General features: G+C 48.2%; 1 protein-coding gene across 1 annotated transcript in view; it reads left to right on the plus strand.

Moving 5' to 3' along the window:
• SRGAP1 (SLIT-ROBO Rho GTPase activating protein 1) overlaps positions 1-18763 on the plus strand; it is a 497889-nt gene that overhangs the window by 282199 nt on the left and 196927 nt on the right. The gene's annotated exons all lie outside the window — the stretch shown is intronic.

The following is an 18763-nucleotide window of genomic DNA, read 5'->3' on the forward strand; positions in this document are numbered from 1 at the left end:
GTCGTATTCCACTCGGAGCCTAGCAGGAAAAAGCATAGAGTACTTAAGACCGAGGTCCCGGAGACGGCGCTTCACCCCCTGGAAGCCCATCCGCTGTTTCTGGACAAGTTGGGTGAAGTCCGGGAAAAAGTTAACGGATGAGTTCTCATATCGGACCGGGCCATGTACCCGTGAGGCCTGCAGAATCGCATCTCGGTCTCTGTAATGAAAGAGTTTTGCAACAATAGGCCTCGGGGGAGCTCCCGGTCGCGGCTGACCGCCTGGGACTCGATGGGCCCGCTCCACGGCAAAGAACTTACTCAGGCCAGCGGGGGCAAGCTGTTTGAGGATGAGATCCTCAACCATAAGATCCACCGGGCGATTGTCGGAGGTCTCTGGAACACCTATGACGCGGATGTTATTGCGTCGAGCCCGTCCCTCGAAGTCCTCCAGCCGCCGGGCCATCAGGTCGTTGGCCGACTTGAGGTCGCCAAGAGCAGTCTGCAGGCCCGACACATCCGTACCAAGGGTGGACGTCCGCAAATCCAGCGATTGAACCCTCTCATTGGTCTTAGAGAGATCCGCCCGAATTAGCGTAACATCAATGGCCACCGTGTCGATTTTACGGGCCAAGGCCTCGTACTGCTTAGCGATGGTCTCCTTGATGCCGTTAATGGCGCCCATGATGTCCTGCAATGACAAATCCGGAGGGACGGACGGAACACCACCAGCGTCATCCGGGAGAACACTGGCCGTCCCAGGGGACCCTTTACCTTGAGTGTAGCGGTCCATGTTGTTAGTCTGGACCGGTCCCCCGCGTAGGGATGTCTTGGTTCTACGCCTCTCGGGATCCCCCTTACCTCCCATGTTGAACCACGCTCGCCGAAGGGGACCACCGAGCAAGCGCCGAAGGGGCACAGGCGAAGCAGACACGAGCCGTACCAGAGACCACAATGTGGCGGTGCGAGAGGATCAAAGTCAATGGGCACACTGATATCAGGCGGAGGCAAAGGCACCAAGCGAAGGCCGAGTGAAAACCCAGCCGCACAAAGCAACTCCACTGTCCAGCCACTCAAAGATCCAAAAGTGAAACCGAAAGTGATGGGACGGCCGCTGGCTCAGCCCCGACGCCGTTGTTGTTCAACTATGCCCCGGCTCCACAGTTCACCTTCGCACCGGGCACAGCCATCAGTTGGGCCTCAAAAGTTCAAACCACCATAGATCAGGTCTCCCAGGTCCGATTTGGTTTCTGAAAAGAGTTTAGGGTTCAGCCAACGTTCATCTTCCAGAATCCGTCAACCAAGTCAGGATAAAGTCAGGATAAGTTCCGAGGAGCAGCGAGGGTCCGGGGAGCCCTGTGCTCACGCGACCATCTTGGATGCGTGCTAGGCTCCTCCCGGGCCATCGCTCTATTATTGTTGCCTTCCACCCACCCTCTCTTCGTTAAAAGCAATATGACACAGACACCACTGCCCACGTCATAGAGCTTTTTTTTCGACACCCTCCATGTTTAACACCCTCCATCTGTAATGCATCCCTTCTGTAAGCAATTTACAAAACAAGGAAATATGATACGGCCAGTGCTGGCCACGCTATAGTGCTAATTTTTTTTTTTTAACTTGCAGCTATGCTGCTGTACATCATGGCTAAAAACAAAGCCAATCCCTCGTGTAGCCGAGACCTATTGTTTTTGCCAGTGCCTGTTGCACACGTCCGTTGATTCATAATACATATTTTTGCTCAGTAGCTCCATATTTTTTTTGGGTGGCCACCAGACATTTCCTGTTCTCTTTTTCCCTCCATCTAGCCATAGATATGAATTCTTGAGATAATGCTGTTATTACAGGCATGACTTAGGCTATGGGTTGGATGTGGGCACTTATCCTCCAAAGTGCCTTTTCTCTGAGAATCATATAAGAATTCAGATCGGAACAGAATTTCGGCTGTGATAATCTAAGAAAAATCAATTCCGCTGGAAGAAACTTTTATCCATCTGCGCCGTTCTGAGAATTGTTATTCGCATTATGAACCCACGAGGTTAGCTGTCTCTCACGGGGATTCATTTCAACTTCCTTTAAGCTTGTCACTTTCGTGCTTGTGAACGTGAAGCTCTGTAGGGAACATAATATATGTGAATAATGTGTTCCTCATGATGAACTATTCAGGTATGCACTGTACAAAGCGCCCTTTCAGCCCCAGGCCCTCCGAGAAGCGTTCAGCTGTGAACCGCCCTGCATTATGCCCCGCGTCGATGGCAAGCCTGCGAGCCGACGTTTCTGGAATGCACTTGTCTTTTTGTGCTGGGGTGAAGCGGAAAAACCATTCACTCCTGTCCCATATGGTGCAACACAAACGTTTACAAACCGCTTGGAATTTGTAGAACTTGTGGGGTTTTTTTTGTAGGTATTTTTAGTTTACTTGCACGTGCTCTGTCAGTACTGTTTTTTAATTGATTTCTAGTCACCTCTGTACTACTGCCTTGAGTTTGTGTTGGCGAAGAGGGCTTGAAAGTGTCCCTCTGAGTGTTCTATTCGTCTGTAGTAGAGGGTATTGTGAGTATCTCAGGTCCTCTGTTAATCGTTACTGGTCCCTTTGCACTGATATATGAGTATTGTTTCTGAATGAATGTTCCAGGCTTGGCTCGCGGCGTAGTGCAGCCGCGCCCTCCTTAGTGCCATGAGTCATGCGGTGCTTCTTACATCTGACTGTAGGACAGTCGCGGACAGCATGACTCGCGGGTGGGGGGTCGGGGGTTTGTGCAGGGGGGAGGTTTAATTTAAAAAAAAATAAAGTTACATTCGCCGGCCCGGTCCAGTCCCGCGTCTTCTCTACTCCTCACAGGAAACAGGCAGCCTCCCTGCCCTGTCCTAAGCCAATCACAATGATGCAATGGCAGTGTTGTGATTGGTTAGGACGCCGACCACACAGGCGTCTATGGGGAGGCCGTTTTCTTCATGCAGCCTACATGCAGAAAAGGCAGAGTGCGTATGACTGGTTTGGTCAGCCCTGGGGCCGACCAAACAGTGAGCGCCCTCAGAGTGGGCAAGCCACTCCTCCCTGCCCTAGAACAGGACTGCCCAATCAAGCCCTTCTCTTTCTCGCAGTACGAGAAGCTGAAACATAAAATGGTATTTATAATACCATTTTATGTTTCTGCTTCTCGCACTGCGAGAAAGCGAGAAAGCAGTGGGGTGACGTTCCTCCGCCCACACAAAGCCGCCGCCCCTGCTGTAGGACTGACCCATTCTGATACAGAGGCTACTAAGTTCTGTGAGGGAATTAGATCAGTGGCTTGTTGGTTGACCGAGAATTGTTTGCAATTGAATGCAAAAAAAACGGAGGTGCTTATTATTGGTAAGCAGAGTTACCTCTGGGGTGATCATTGGTGGCCTTCCGAGCTTGGCCCAACCCCTCTCCCAGTTGCTGAGGTAAAGAACCTAGGCATGTGGCTAGATTCCAAACTTAGTTTTGTTTCCCATACCAAGAAAATCGCTGCCACTTGCTTCGGTACTCTCCGTAGGCTCAGATCTATTTTTAAATTCTTTGATGCCCCTACCAGACAGCTTATTGTACAGGCTACTATACTGTCTCGATTGGACTATGCTAGCTCTCTCTTACTTGGAGTCAATCATGCTGAACTCTGTAGACTTCAGCGAGTTCAAAACGCGGCCGCCAGGGCTCTGGTTGGCTTGCCGAGATTTTGCTCGGCCAAAAAAAACATCTATGGACTCCATTGGCTTCCTGTATCCCAGAGGATCAAGTTTAAATCTCTTTGCCTCTCATTCAAAATTTTGAAATACTCTTCCCCTCAGATCTTGGAACATCTTATTCTGCCGTATGCACCTTCACGTACTTTGAGATCTTCTGGGTCCCATATGGCCTTAGTTCTACGCTTTAAAAAGGTTAGGGCAGGGGGCCGCTCCTTTAGTGTACTTGCTGCCAAGCTCTGGAACTCTCTTCCTGTCCACATTCGGGCCATTGATGATCTCTTGATCTTCAGGAAGGCCATTAAGACCTTCCTGTTTTCTTTGAACGCTTAGGCTCTGCCTCCACCTGCCCACTGGGTTGTCTGTGTGCCGATTTCTTGCTCTAAGCGCCGGGATGCCCCTTTGCTGGGGCAGCTGTGCGCTATACAAATTCGGCTAACATAACATAACATCCCAGTCACTGGCTGCCTCTGGACACGTGAATTGTATTTTGTGACACCCGCTGCATGATAAGACAATGTATCTATAAAGCCTATGGGCCATGTCCTTTAAAGTGAGCACTGCAAGTGCTAATTTAAGACACTGTCTCTGCCACGGTCTGGGGCTGATTGGTGGTTGAGGAGTTGAGCTGCGCTTTTGCCACCTTAGACAGCGGTAGGAGGGGAGTAGCTACCATTGGCACAGCAGGTGCTGTGGCATCGGGCCCAGACCCTGAGAGGTCCAACTAACCTTAATAATTCTTGCATTTTACTACCCCTACAGCAGTAAAAGGGGCCATTTTCCTTACTTCCACCAGTGCCCCTGACATTCTAGCTACGCTACTAAGTGGTAAGTTGTTGCTTGTCACAGGTATTTTTAACACAGGTGCTGCTTTTGGCTATAAAGGTCGAAATATTTGTTGACAACTTTAAAGAAAACAGAGCATAACAATATAACATATGCAAAGCAATATAATAGCACATCACAGCAAAACAGTCAAAACATCATATTGCAATAATGCAGCTGAAAAACACTTCAGCACAAAAACCAACAGAGCACCGCACAATTGCAACAAAATGTCAAACAACAAGTATACACCAAATTCTTTTCGCACATTACCATCACCAGAAACCTGCTTTCATAATATGGTGATAAAATGTTTTGTAACAAAAACTACCTTAACTTAGGACCAAGGACATGAACCAGTGCCAGTCAAAAAATGTTTTGATCCTGCAATTATATTTAGCTAACAATGCTGGTTTTCTTTGTGAGCTCTTGGCTGGCCAGACTAATTTAGGATTAATGCCCAGATTTAAAAAAAAAACTCTCAAATAACTACCATAAAAGAACACTTTTGAGGACAAGCACTGGCTTCATTATATGAGTGTTCCTGTGATCCAATGTATTGTACATTTTATAAAGAACTGCATATTACCTTTTGATTTCATCAAAGTCCTCGAGGCTATAACACATTTACAGTTTGCGTGTGGGGCAGGCGGATTTAAAGTCCAGCCCCGTGAAGGAAAATCCCAAATTCTGAGATGCTTTGACCATGATCCCTCTTCTATTCTGAGTTCAATTAGAAAACAAGTTTAACTGGTTCTCTTTTCAGACATGTTAGTGAATGGGTTGTAGTTGGGCTGCTGTCTCAAGGATGGGCTGCAGCCGTGGGCCTTGTACTTCCAGGGTCCGGCCCCCTGTTGCATCTTCTTGAATGGTTGTTGCTTGATCAATGGGCAGACGGAGAGCAGAGGTTTCTGGCTCGGGGTAGGGTGGAACGTGTTTCCACAGGTATTCTGGGCTCTTGCCCCACTATGCGCCATGGACTGGCTAAACTGAAGTTAATGAAAGCTTTCCAAGTGGACTTGATGTGGGTACGTCCGAGGAGGTTTCGATACCCTCTGTGCCCCGCCCCCCCTCTTCGGTAGCCTGGCAATGAGCTTCTGAGGGAGACCAGCACAGATGATCTTGAGGCATCCAGGAATGACCTGACAATAACATGGATTTCCTTGATGGCTTGAGGTAAAACGTTTTCTCAGGTATGAAAGTGTTCTCTCAAAGGCAATGTTCTCAGTTACTATCTTGGGCTTGTGCTGGGATATTTCCAGGGCTGTTTCTGTGCATAGGCCAGGCTGACGACTACCTACGACACCTACAGCGTCACTCATGAACGTGTTAAACATGTCCATATCCGTATCCATATGGCTGCACAAAAATTGAAAATATGGGGTGTAAAGAATATAGCTTGCCTTGTGTAATAAAAACTAACTTGATAATACTACGACAGTTTTAATGCGATTATCTACAGTTCTACATTTTCTTTTTGTTAAGCAACTTTTCCTAAATTTCTAGGCCTGGTTTGTATTGTGGAAAACGTATTTGAATAAAGCATGCAAGTGAAGTAAACGCATTATGTTGTAAAGGACCGGGATATTGGACCACCCCTGCCTTCCAGTTATTAGTTGCCTACGTGCTGTTGCCCAAATGGCTAGTGAACAAATCTACTTGCCTTCAATCAATAATGCGCTACGTGTACGGCCTCTTCCTATATCCGTTTTTAAATTGGGCACATGTTAAGTCATTATTGAAGTGTACACATGTATATGTAACGTAAGAGTAAGGAGCTATTCTGCATGTTCCCACCATGAGCAGTCGTGGCTAGGGCCCTGGGTCCCCATCTTGCGTGACTCATGCAGGTGTCAGCCATTTTGTGACAGCCACCTTTCCCTTGAGCAGAAAGGACGCGGATGAGATGTTGTCACAGTTCAGCAGGTGTAGGGAAACAGACAGATGTGAACTGAGGCTCCAATGGAGGCTGTTTGAAATTGATCCGCATAATATCTTGTAGGATCGCGTGCAAACTTACTTTTGCAGGATGCCTCGCCAGAAGTGGGCTCGGAATGCAGCTTTACAAAACGAGATCGATTTTGTTGGGCACCTACATTAGGTAGTAGAATAGCTTTTTTAACCACATAGGTGGCTCTTACAGATGTGGCAGTACGGACCGAGGAAAAATAATTAAATGTAGTAGTTTCTAATAATTAGACAAAAAAAGACATTTTTTTGTCCTCAACAGCTAGCATCTCGTATCGTATTTTAGTTCAAGGTGCCACTACAACAAAATACCATGTACGCACAACAACCATCAACCATGTTTAAAGTGAGACAATGTCACTAGCTTGGCTTGTGTTTTGTTCTTGGTATCTTGGAGTCAACTTCTGACTTAGCTGTGACTCAGAATGTCCTGGCGCCCACCGACACCACAACAAGGGTAGCATTGACTTTTGAAGGTGTGGCCCTGTTGCCACCCATTGCATGCCAACCAGGGTTGGTGCTGGCAGCAGTTTACACCGCATATAGTCCTCCAGTGTCCTTGCCTTGGTAATTATCTTTTGCGTCATATTCCACTGTTTCAAGGTGCTTTTCTCGGGTTGTGGTTTAAGGCTTTGTTAATTCGCTGTATAGGGTCTGTAGGTGTATTTTGTATTGGGGCAATTTTTCTATGGGTGGTTTATTTAATGGATTTGTTAGATGTTCATTTGTTGCTGGGTTTGGGTCTGTGTGTTTATGTGCACACTTATTTCTGTTTCTGCATGCATACGAGTTTGGTTTCAAGGGTGCAAGTGTTTTTTTTTTAGGTTGTGTGTCAATACATTTGTGTATTAAGGTTGTGGTATGCTTATGGGCGTTTTAATAAATTGATTGGTGTGTGGGTTTATAACATACTTATTTGCCTTTGTGTTTTGTCTCATTTGGGGGAGGGGTTAAGTTGTTGGGTTCTAGGCCTTTGGGTTTGCTTTTTAAGAGTGTGTGTTTGAATCTTTGCTTATGGGTTTTGGGGTTTTGGGGTTTATGAGGCTATAAGTGTGTTTATTTATGTGTGTGTTTGATTATTTTATATTCTCCCGTGTTTGTTTAAGGGTTCCTATTATTATGGGTTTGTAGGTACACAGAGATGAACGTATTCCTGGCCCTTTATGTATTGCGAAGCTTTAACAGGGGGTTAAAATGTTTCCTACATGTACAGAAGTACCATCCTTTTGCACAAGAACATCTGTCGTGGGAATTCCAAGATCCCGTGAAGTGTGAAAAGAGAGTTTCTGAGACCACAAAAGCCAGTCGGAACCGGGTGCCGACCAAAGTCATGTGCCCAATGTGAGCACGAGGCTTACTGTCTAAAGAGACTGCCTTTGACAATGTCACTCATTTTAGCTCTTTTAACAGTGACCACATTTTCTCAAGATTCAGTAGACGCGCAACAGGTACAACGGTGAGAACCAGCATTGCCAGATTACCTTGTACTCACGGAGCGGGTTCCACGCGGTGCATGCAGCCCACACTTCTATCCCTCACAAGGCAGGCTCAGCATGGACGCAGCTGTGCAAGCTTCCCTCCTCCCAGAGCTGGCCAGGCTCACAGACACCTAGAAGGCACTGGGCATCTTGGACAAGAAGAATCTGGAGCATGTGGAAGGCGCAGGGAGCAGCTGCTGGCCAGCAGGATGACGTAGGATGGGACAACGCAAGGATCCATTGAGGAGGGAGTTGCCACAGACAGGTGGAGGTGTTGAGAGCAGGGCACCGAGGAGGAGGACCACCACCCAGAACCCAGCTGAAGGGGCTGCCGCCACTGCTTTGGTTAAAGGCGGCCCCTCCATAAACTCTGATCCTTCCACCCTGCTCACAGCTCGGTGCTCTTTTGGCGGAGTAAGGTTATGTGGCGCATCCACCTACTCCTTGAATGTAGTCCCTTTCTCAAATATGTCACTCCGGTAGATTTCGACTATTCGCTTGAAGGTACCACTAGGCAAAATATAAACAAATGATTAATGTGGCGCATGCACACTGAAAAGTAATATGCTGTGAGGAGGGCACTGGAAGGCTTTGTGGAGCGTGGGGCAGGCTGGAGCACAGTAACGGACCCTACAGGATGAGAGAGCAGAGGGGTGGCCGTGGAGCAGCACAGTGCCTGTTCGTAAAGGGTAAAATGGCTGTCCGTGAATAGTAATCAGCACCGATCGCCAAGGAGCCCAGTAACCATTGTGGAGTGTGCCTTACCAAGGAGCGCACCCAGCAGCATTGTCATCTACACGTTCCATGTACAGGAAGGTGGCTCACCGGAGCCTAATCTGGCACGTTCCTTCAAACCGTAATCAACCCAGCGATATAGTTTGAAGCTTACATATAACAACTTTGATGTATATATCACTTACTTGCCCCGAAGAAGTTCCGAATGTATGGAATGAACTGCGTTGGCTGTGTTTTAGCTGTTGCTGCCAAGTGAATTATGAGAAGCAAAAGTAAAGTATAATTTTTATAAAAAGAGGCAGAGGTTTGTATAGGTGTTGCGTGTTATACAAGTTCTGTGGACTCTAACATATTGATATTGTCATGCACAAGTGACCTATAAGAGGGCAATCTCACAAAACTATATAAAAGGTTACCGGGTAACTCCATGACATAGGCCAGAGCACTCAAGACCCAATTCTTTTTCTGCTGATGAGAGCAGCCTAGAGCGTTAGAACAATTTATCACCCCACCCAACCAGACACTGGTTATCGAAGAATGGTTGAAACAGCTTACAGCCCTCAACTGCACCCCACAAATCACTGACTCTTCAAAATCACTGGGTGTTATTCTAGACAGAAATCTCAACATTCAGAAACACATCTGTGCCTCCAACAAAGCAGCAAATCATCAAATGAGTATTTTAAGAAACTAAAGCCTTTCCTCCCCCCCAGCGATTTCAAACATGCTGTTAAAGAGTTAGTGTTTCCCGAGCTGGATTATGGTAGTACACCCCTTTCGGTACTACGCAGATCCAAACTTGCTCCTCTCAGGGCCTCACTCAACTCTGCTGCAAGACTCATCACAGGCTCAAAAAGATACAACCACATCACACAGGATCTCAAATCCCTCAACTGGCTTCCATACAAAGTTAGAACACAGCTAAAAATTGCCTGCATGACGCACAAAGCCCTCAACCATAATACCCCTAACTATCTTGTCCAGAATCTCAAACTCTCCAGAGGTTCCAGAGCAAACAGAAGCTCAAACACCTTTCTTCTGAAACCTCAGAGATTCCACAAGAAGAAAACCTACAACTGTGTCTTCTCTGGGATTGCACCACAACTCTGGAACACTTTACCTCCGGAAATCAGAATGAATCCCTCAAACATTTCATTCAAGAAAGAAGCCCAAAAATTCCTCATGAACAAATTTCTCCCCTAGTTCACATGACTCTACTATCCTCAGTCACACACATGACTAACTATCTCTGGCTACCTAATACGCTCTTCCGTGCAATACTGATGTTACCCCCCTGCTTCTCAACTCTGCCTGGTTTTGCTATGGATGAACTGTGACATTATTTTGTCATTAATGATGTAACCTTGCTATCCGACTGTTAGTGAACTTGTAGTGAATATGTTCCTATTGCTTTTACTACTCGCCATGTTGCAATTCTGTAAAGCGCTCTGATACCCGCAAGGGTCATGTTCGCGTTATGAAAAAAACATTTAATAAATAAAATTAATCTGGTCAGTAATGGGGGAACCAGGACTACATTTCCTGGAAATCACTGTGTTGTTAAATGAATGCCCAGAACTGGACTGTGGAGTCATGAGGTCACCTTCATCAGGTTAGGGACGCACACAAACAAAAGTTGTTGGGAGCACAAACGTGGGTTAAAGAAAGCAAAGTGAGCATGTATGGAAGTCTGGTCACGAGGCACAGTGTGTTACCACAGCGATACCAAGATCAGTTGCTACAGGGAGTGGGTCCCCCTTTTTCCCTCGCAACCTCCTACGGTGGAAGAGGGCAATCTTTCACATAGGTATAACCCAGCGTCGGATTGGTAACGCAGGCACTCGGGCAATGCCCAAGGGGCCGGTGTCTGTGGTCCAGCTGTGGGTTGCTTTTTTTAGCAGCCAGGGGGGCCAATTTGAACAGCTCTGCATTGTTAGATGCCACCAGCGGCCCAGTGGGGACCTGAGTGGCCTTTCTGGAGGCAGATGGGCGTCCATTACCTTCCCTTTATCAACGGCAGAGGGGTTACTCCCTGTCTCTCACTGGGCCAGCCCATTACTATATGCATATTGAGCAGGGGCAGCGGCCATGAGCAAATGTGGCTTCACTTGTTTTCAGGTGTTTCACCGGTGTAAAGTAATGTGTGCAATTATTTTTAACGCCACTGCACCAACCCCCCCCCCATCCCCCCCCTCACCTTTTTTTATAAATTTTCGCCAAAGCAGGGTTTTATGAAAAGGCAATATGCAAATGTGGGCCACTTTTTTTTAGCATGCCCAGGCCGATTTTTAATCCCAATCCAACCCTGGTATAACCCTCGCCCCATCCACCTACCGCCAGGTCCAGGATTCCCCCCATTCATGTCCTTGTCATGCAAACCCCGACACAGAGCCCTCCTGACCGGCAACGCAGAACACACTAGAGCTCTTCAAAGTGTCATTCCAGCACTCTGGGAAAAGGCGGCATCACAGGAGAAGGACAAGATGATGGGCAGCCTCGTATTTTAATGGTGCCCATTTCCCTTTGTTTAGATCAATGATGTTCAAGAAGAGCCGCTGGAAAGACAAACCGTTTGCTAAACATGCTAAACATGATACGTAACAGCCTCTCTACTATAAGTGGCATAGATTTGTAAGGATCGTGGTTACACCTCTTATGTTCAGATCATATTTTGACGTAGCTCATTAAAATTATATACCACAATCTTTTGGGTCTATAAAGTAATTATGTTTAATCCGTTAAGTAATGATACTATTTCACTCGTTGTTGCTTTGTTTAAAGCCCCAGCCCAAGATGGGCTCTGCCCTTCCCGATGTTTCAGAGGTAAACATGATAAACAATGGAGCCATTCTTGTCCTCCTTCTGTTTCCTGGCTTTGGCAAACCACAGAGTTCTAATGATGACGCTGCGGCCTGACCAGCGAGGAGGAGTCACGATTGAAGGGGCGGTGACACTATCTCCAGTGCAGGCAGCATTTGCACATATCGCGCTCAGTTTGCCTCACTCATCTGGCAAAGCCAGGATATCCAGTGAAACCTGGTACTTCCTGCCAAGGGCTCTGTTTCAGGACACTTCCTGTCTCTTACTGGTGATTGTGTGGAAATGAAGCTGTATTTCATTATTTCATATCTGTGTTCTCGTGATAGAGCATCTCCATGATGTACATGTTCATGAGTTGCCAAATCCCTATTTTTAGTTAGAACCAAATATTTCACTAAAATAGCAGTATCTATGTTTCTTCCATTTGCATTTCTTTTAAATTCAATTGGCTATGTTAATAGTCCTGTTTGTTACAGCTGAGAATGGTTAGTTGAAGACCTTGATTTCAACGTTGGCATGAATTGACAGAACCAAGGCACCCAGCTGTTGAATCCTGAGAAATGTGTGTGTTGAGGATAAAGATATCTATACATAGGACTGATGTTGTCACACCGTGCTTGCCTGGTGCACAGATGGACTGGCATGGCCTCTGGGCTTTATTTTGTCACAAGAATGAGCTGGGATGCTAAACCTGCACAGACATCCAAGCAGGGCTTTAAGTGGGATGAAAAAACTAGAGGGTCTCTCAAAGGGGCGTGGCCAATGAAAATTAAGGATGTGGCTTAAAACACTTAAGCTAAAAATCTGTGCATGGCTTGTATTTTGCTGTTTCTTTCATTGCATCTAGATATATAATACAACAAGTAACATACCTACAAGAAGTCAGGACTATTGGCTTTGTCAATGGTTGTTAGTTGCATAAGATAAATAAGCAGCAACTATGGCTTGTATATAATATTGAAAAAGCTTCCACTTAAGGCCCTGGTGACTCCACGACAATGTTGCTGCTCCTGAGCTTCAAAAAGAGAAGGGAAATCCTGAGAGAAAATGACTCTGCAAAGGATTTCCCTTCCCCTACGACGCTCACCTGGCATGACGACATGCCGTAACTTCTCCACTAGTGACACTGCAGTCCGGGAAAAAAACGGACCGCTTGTGTCAGGGCACAGCACAGAGCCCGATAGAGACCCGTTTCGAGGCCTCCTTTAAGGAACTGCCGGTGCTCAGACCCGGCCCACTGAAAGTCCTGCATCCAGCGATATCCTCTGCCAGAAATCTGCTATTATTGTTTAAGCATGAAGGAACTCATTCTCTTTTACGATCAACTTATGTTAAAAAAAAAAATAATAGATGTGTGGTTAGCAGAGCTAATTTGCTGTGAATGAGACAGCACAGTCTCTTTTCAGTAGACGGTGCTCTTTCAATATAGAGCTTGTTAGATGCCCTGTTCACCAGCAAACTACACTGCGGGAACTCTTTCTAGACCTGGGTCAATCAACACCTCACCAAGTGACGGCAAACCATCCAGAACTCGGCAACCAGAATCCCCCTCAAGCTCCCACGCGGCACACACACCAGGCCGCACCTCAAGGAGCTCCACTGGCCTCCTATACACAAGAGTGCACATTCAAACTGCTCTTCTAAGCACTGCACAACATTGCCCCAGCCTACCTCAATAGTCAGATCTTTCACAAACCATCCAGACACCTCTGTTCGGCCAGACTCCTACTTGCACACATTCCACGCCTATGCAGCCTTGGGTCCAGACGTCAAGCCTTCTCCTACATCACTCCTGAACTGTGGAACAACCTACAGATACATATCGGACCCTCCTCCTCACTTCTTGAGTTCCGCAAGACGCTGAACACCTGACTCTTCGAATAGCCTGTCCCACCTGTCCTCGGTGCGGCAAGGCTCACCTGCCCAGCGCCGGGATACTCTCCCGGGCGACAGCCGAACACAGTGCTTGAAAAGAACGGTAATGTCTAATGCGCAGCACTGGGTCAGGATTACTCATTGCTAGTCCATGATTGTATAGTGCCGTGCAAATACATTCAAAACAGCACGAAAATTACAGTCCTTGACCAATATCGCACAGTGCTGTGCTAGACTTTCATCATGATGGACCAAGTTCCCCCAGTATCACCTTTTACCACAGAGCACAAACCACTGGGCGCAGCCTGCGGCCGGTAAAATCTGTAGTGAGTTCACGTGACTTAGAAATGGTTGTCCAACTTGAACTGTTCGATTAAAGACAATGGAATGTGTGAGTATCTCTGTGTCTCAGCAGCAAAGCAGTCACTATTTTGGTATTAGTTACGGTTGAGCTCTTCAAATGAAGGTCACAAGAACTGTGGCGCATGCGTAGTGATAGCTTCAGGCTCCACTTTATACTACTTCGGGGGGGTGAGGGGGGGAACCTAATGGGCTGCAGCTGGGCAGGTCAGCACAGATCACTTGCCTGTCCACTATCAGCCTACAGTGGTTAATTTGTAAAATGATTAGTGTCCAGGCTCTGGTCAGAAGGCAGCTTGCACCAGCCCATTTCTCCTGTTAGTGCCGCCTAAAACGGAACCAAGTACTTAGCATGAAAGTGGGGCGATGATGTGGCTTAATGGTCAGAGCTGCCGACTTTGGAGCTGGGGACACAGGTTCACAAATCTCGGTCTCAGCTCAACATCCTGTGATTCTAGGCAATTAACTTAATCTCCACATAAATGAACATGTCCTTCACTGGTGCACATGAAAAGTGCTGGTGCTGAGCACCGGAAAACACCGACTCAAATTAAGCGCATTCAGCCCTCACTTTTGAAAGTCAAGAATGAACACTGGACAGCTCCAGAACAGCTCTCTCTTTCAGACTTTTGCTCGTGCACGAAGTGCACAATTTTAAATTGGGCCAGTGGCCACCCCGGAAGAACTCTCTTGTGCAGCCATTTCATGTGTTTTAGCAGAGTGTCTTGCAGCAAGCATTAAAGATCTCATCAGCTAGAGGATTTCTCTAGCTGTTGGTCTTGCAGGCTTGACGAGTAAGGGATACTTAATCCAATTTTGTGAGCAAAACTCATATTAGGTACATAATCTACCATTCTGGCAGATTGAGGTCAGTTTTACGGTGCGTGTTTGTTCCAGTCCTGCCGTCAGCAGCTCCTTTTAAGCCATACATAGTTTCCTGCTCCCTTACCCTGAAAGGCAGTAAAACTCCCGACGCGCAATGCACTCGGCAGGGTTTTCTGTGAATTGTTCTTGCTGGTGTCTCGAGAGGATACTCTGTAGAATGGAGACGGGCCGGTGACGCATCCCGCGAAGGTATGGACCAGCGCGAGCAATGGACAGACTCGTTGGCAGGCGCAAGTCACAAAATAAACACACGAAATGCCTTAAACAGGAAACTGCGCGTGCTTGGATCTGTGTAACGAAGATTATGGGGCTCCCCTGCAGTGTGTCACAGATAGTGCCCCCTGCAGAGTGTGTCACCGATAGCGCCCTGGTGTGTCACCGATAGCGCCCCACTGCAGGGTGTGTGACCGATAGCGCCCCGGTGTGTCACCGATAGCGCCCCACTGCAGGGTGTGTCACCGATAGCGCCCCACTGCAGGGTGTGTCACCGATAGCGCCCCACTGCAGGGTGTGCCACCGATAGCGCCCCACTGCAGGGTGTGCCACCGATAGCGCCCCACTGCAGGGTGTGTGACCGATAGCGCCCCGGTGTGTGACCGATAGCGCCCCACTGCAGGGTGTGTCACAGATAGCGCCCCACTGCAGGGTGTGTCACCGATAGCGCCCCACTGCAGGGTGTGTCACCGATAGCGCCCCACTGCAGGGTGTGTCAGCGATAGCGCCCCACTGCAGGGTGTGTTACAGATAGTGCCCCACGGCAGGGTGTGTCAGCGATAGCGCCCCACTGCAGGGTGTGTCACCGATAGCGCCCCACTGCAGGGTGTGTCACCGATAGCGCCCCACTGCAGGGTGTGTCACCGATAGCGCCCCACTGCAGGGTGTGTCACAGATAGCGCCCCACTGCAGGGTATGTCACCGATAGCGCCCCGGTGTGTCACCGATAGCGCCCCACTGCAGGGTGTGTCAGCGATAGCGCCCCACTGCAGGGTGTGTCACAGATAGTGCCCCACGGCAGGGTGTGTCAGCGATAGCGCCCCACTGCAGGGTGTGTCAGCGATAGCGCCCCACTGCAGGGTGTGTCAGCGATAGCGCCCCACTGCAGGGTGTGTCAGCGATAGCGCCCCACTGCAGGGTGTGTCACCGATAGCGCCCCACTGCAGGGTGTGTCACAGATAGCGCCCCCCTGCAGAGTGTGTCACAGATATTCATAGCCCTGGGGCTGATTGGGGCCCCGTGGACCCCAGGAGCCAGCGTTACTCCCCTGACTTCAATGTGTTGCATGGAAGGGTTGGATAGCTGGAGGACCTTTGTTAAGGTTGCCAGTTCTAAGGACGAAAATCAGGAAAAAGCAAGTAAAGGCATCGCCGGCCGAACGTACCAAACTTAGTAAAGTTCCTAGTAAGTCCAGGGAGATAGATTCAGAAGGAAACGATGAGCACTCGCAACCTGTTTACTGAGGTGAAAAGAGTGGCGTATGTGACTGCAGATCAAAATCAGCCCTGGCAAAAATGTTGAAACCAGCCTGACACAGAGAGGCCTGGAATGGGGCCATGTGGGCCTCTCTTGGCTGGGTCAGTGCCGTCGTCCACCACTGAAAGCTGCCTCCTTGTGTAAGCCGGCAGCCCAGAGCGGCGATCCAGCCAGACCTGCCTTATTATGGAAGATTCAGAGATGACAGACTGCCAAGCATGAATAAGAGATCACACCAAATAGAACAAAGAATTAAGTCTGGCCTTCTTGAACAGTTGCTACGAAAGACGGCTTGCTTATTGCAAATATGGCTGTCATTTATTCACAGTAACCACTATGTGTACCTGAGATTTGTAGTTCCTTTTCTTTGGTTTCAAACTCTGAATGCCTGCATCAGCTGTGTGGGGGAGAGGTATGTCATGTTTTGATGCCAGTTCAAACAGCAGAAAGGTAACAAGTACTGGCAAAGCCAATTGATCTCAACAACGCAAGAGTTATTGCCGTTGCGAATGTCTTCTAGCCATGGATACACGCATTTTCATATCAAATACACAGTTTTTAATTTTGGTATACATATAGTAACTCAATCAAACAAAAGCTTCTAATTTTGTAGTCTGGGCTGCATACAGGAGAGCTACTCGCAGGTTGCTGGAGAGCTACCAGTGGCTCACGAGCTACTTGTTGGAGAAGCCTGAAACAGACTGGTTCAAAGAGATGCATGCAGCCCTCTACAACATATTGGAAAACAGACGTTGTTTATTTATTTATTTATTTAAAACATTTGTAGAGCGCGGCTGTCACCTGGCAGGTATCCTGGCGCTGGTAGCTTACTCCTGGGATTTTAGTCGAGGGGAGACTAGGGGCGGACGGGGTTTGAGGGGTGGGGGAAGAGCCATGTTTTGATTCGCTTCCTGAAGGGTAGGAGGTGAGGGATTTGGCGGATATCGGCAGGCAGACTGTTCCAAAGCTTGGCCGCAGCTACTCTGAAGGATCTTCCCCCAATTCTGGCCCTCTTGCATCTGGGTACTTTCACAAGGCATGCGGTTGCGGACCTAAGTGTTCTGGTGGGGATGTACCACGAGAACAGACGTTGAAGAGGTCTAGGTCCTGTACCGTGTAATGCCTTGAAGACCAAGTAAAGGGCTTTGAAGGCAATGTGTTGCTTCAAGGGAAGCCAGTGCAGCTCGGCCAAGGCAGCGGTGGTCGAGGATCTCCTGGTCCATCCAAGAGCCAGTTTGGCTGCTGCCGACTGAATTCGTTGGAGTCTGTCTAGCAGTGTCGCAGGGGATTCAAGCAGGAGGGCATTACAATAGTCAAGGCGACTGAGAATCGTGCACCTGACTATCGATGCTCGGGCTGATGGTGGTAGTAGAGGCAGGATTTTGCGCAGTGAGCGCATAAGGGCTGAGCAGGTGGCGACTGTTCTTGAAACCTGCGTTTCCATGCTCAGTTGGTGATTTAGCATGACGCCCAAATTGCGAATGCTGGTAGCAGGTAGCGGGTTGTTTAAGTTTTCCGGGGGCCAAAACTCGACAGGCAGAGGGCGGGGTATGCGGCTTACGGGGCAGAACAGAACCTCGGTTTTCGAGGAGTTGAACTGGAGGGAGTTCCGGTGTAACCAGCCTGCGGTGTCTCTTAGGCAGTTGTGGAAGGCTTCTAAAGAAATGGAATCTTCGCCCTCCCAAGAGAAAAGGAGCTGGGTATCGTCCGCATAGTTTACTGTAGTCATGTTGTGGGATTTAATTAAAGTGATCAGTGGTTTCAAGTAAACATTAAAAAGAATCGGACTGATAGAGGAGCCCTGGGGAACACCGTGAGGGACAGGGGAGAAGACAGATTGAAAAGGGGGGAGGGATACAGCCTGTTTTCTGTCACTGAGATAGGAATGAAACCAGAGCAGGGCCGTACCATCGACCCCTGCCTCTCTCAGCCTCTCAAGCAGGGTCGCGTGGTTGACAGTATCGAATGCGGCAGACAGGTCTAATAAGATCAAGGCCACGGCTTGGCCCCTGTCTGCACGCATTCGAAGCTCTTCCATGGCAGTAAGCACTGCAGATTCTGTGCCATGGGCTGGGCGAAAGCCAAATTGGAATTCGTCCAGAGCGTGATGCTGTTCAAGGTAGGTTGAGAGGCAGTTGCTGACCCAACGTTCAAGCACCTTTGCCGGGAATGGCAGAAGAGATATGGGGCGGAAATTGGAAAGGCATTCTGGATTCAGCATAGGTTTCTTCAATAGCGGGGTGATGAGCGCTTGCTTCCAGGGGATGGGGACGAGACCACAGCCGAGAGATTGATTGCAAATCATCCGAAGGGTGTGGAATAACTCGTGCCCGCATGCTTTCCAAATTTTTGGGGGCAGAGGGTCAAGGGGAGATCCCGAGGTAATGCCCCGTGCCAGTTTCTCAAATTCTGCTTGAGAAATCAGGGGGAAGGCCAGGAGACTATTCATAGAAGGGCATGCTGATCTCGAAGGATCAGGGTTGGTGGAGCCAGCTCCGGGGGGGATTGAATGGTTATGTGAAGGGGGCATTGCCAGATTGTTAATGATGGTCTCAATTTTCTCCGTAAAAAACAGAGCGAGATTGTCACAAAGGGTCTGAGATGGTGGGACAGAGTTCTTGACGCAGTCAGGATGTATAATATTATCCAGGATTTGAAATA

The sequence above is a fragment of the Triturus cristatus genome, chromosome 4_1, assembly GCF_964204655.1.
Source record: "Triturus cristatus chromosome 4_1, aTriCri1.1, whole genome shotgun sequence".
NCBI classification, from domain to species: domain Eukaryota; kingdom Metazoa; phylum Chordata; class Amphibia; order Caudata; family Salamandridae; genus Triturus; species Triturus cristatus.